General features: G+C 46.0%; 1 pseudogene; it reads left to right on the top strand.

Annotated features, from left to right (window-relative positions):
- Positions 1-482: 482 nt before the first annotated feature.
- LOC141491879 (ran-specific GTPase-activating protein pseudogene) lies at positions 483-1,138 on the top strand (annotated as a pseudogene).
- Positions 1,139-1,818: the final 680 nt, after the last annotated feature.

Below are 1,818 nucleotides of genomic sequence, written 5' to 3' on the forward strand. Positions count from 1 at the left end.
TGTGAACAAAATCAATTGTGAATCAATTCACACTTCACTTTAGTCTTATCATGCAACCTCTTGTTTAGTTGGTTACTTACCATCAGTTTAGTAACTAACAATAATATTTTCATCCTCATTGAAGACTTCTGAAAATATCTTGAAAAACATCAAGATAAAAAAAAATGAGGGTGAGCATACATTTCTTCTTCACTCTTGTGGATTGAGAAAATCATTTATTAAAAACTCATAAAAGCATAATATCATGAAATTGGAAATGAAATTTTTCCATGATCTTCCACAAGCTCTCCTGGCTAACTATATCTGCTCTGCTCCTGGCATTTCTCCTGTAGAGGTTGGGTAGCAAACACTATATCAATAATTATTTGAGGCGGTGGGGCCGAGCTGAGGTTAAGCGCGGGCCGAGGCAGCGCCAGCGCCAGACGAGCAGGGCCCGGGCCGCACCGACGGCCGCCGCCGCATCGGCCCGCTCCCCGGCCCGGATGGCAGCCGCCAAGGAAGCTCATGAGGAACACGACACGTCCACTGAGAACGTGGATGACTCAAACCATGATCCACAGTTTGAACCCATAGGAATTTAAGACCCTGGAGGAAGATGAAGAAGAGCTCTTTAAGATGCTAGCCAAGCTGTGCCCATTTGCGACTGAGAATGACCTTCCAGAATGGAAAGAGCGAGGGACTGGTGACGTGAAGCTGCTGAAACACAAGGAGAAAGGCACGATTCGCCTTCTCATGAGAAGGGACAAAACTCTGAAGATCTGTGCCAATCACTATATAACGCCCCTGATGGAACTGAAGCCCAATGCAGGTAGTGACAGGGCCTGGGTCTGGAACACACACGCAGACTTTGCAGATGAAAGCCCCAAGCCGGAGCTGCTGGCCATTCTGTTCCTCAAAGCAGAAAATGCTCAGAAGTTTAAGGAAAAAAATTGAAGAATGCAGGCATGAGATAGAAGAGAGAGACAAGAAAGGAGCAGGCAAAGAAAGCACTGAAAAAATGGTGGAAAAGCTCTCGGAGCTGAGGGTGAAGGAGGAGAAGGACAAGGAGAAAGAGGAGAAGGAAGGCAGCCAAGAGCCTAAGAGCCCCGAGCCGCCCGACAAGAAGACCAAGGACCAGGACGTGTTACTGCAATAAATCATCTCGGGGGTCTTGCCTTCTTTCCATTTATTTTCTTTATTTTGTTTCATTTTTTTTTACAAGGGACTTTATATAAAGAACTGAATTCCAGCCTCCAGGTTGTTTTCTAAGCTTTTACCCTTTGGAAGATGTCTTCAGCAAACCCATTCCCAGTCATATGTACTGCGCTCATAACATTCTTTTCCATAGTGGAAACACTTATTTATAGTATATCCAAAAGAGTGAATAAATGATTTGAATGCTGCATCCAAGGACAGTACTGAGTTTTATATCTTTACCTGCACACATTGATGGCTGTAAACCCTGGCATTGGTTGTTGTTGGGTGCCTTTGTCTTTGTGTTGGTGATGTAGGATTTTCTTGGAGGGTGCATCTTTAAGTTGGATGGTGTCATTAGGAATGCTCCCCACCCTTCGCAGTAGATGCTTCTCCATTTGTGATGTACCAGCTAGCCCAGCACAGTTGCAGCATTATTTCCTGGGGCACAGTTGGCATAGCTTGAGTGATTGAGTCTTTCTGGGTAGCCACGGAGTAGGGCGCTGTGCTCTAGATACCTTAGTGTTGTGACCTTGTCCAGCCCCGGGATCTAGGGGAAGCTGGTAGAAGCAGCACTTGTGTGTGTGTGTGGCCTTTATAGGCCCTGGGTTTGGGAGTGGATACATGGGCCAGGCTAGGGTCCTT

Source organism: Macrotis lagotis, chromosome 6, assembly GCF_037893015.1.
Source record: "Macrotis lagotis isolate mMagLag1 chromosome 6, bilby.v1.9.chrom.fasta, whole genome shotgun sequence".
Lineage (NCBI taxonomy): Eukaryota > Metazoa > Chordata > Mammalia > Peramelemorphia > Peramelidae > Macrotis > Macrotis lagotis.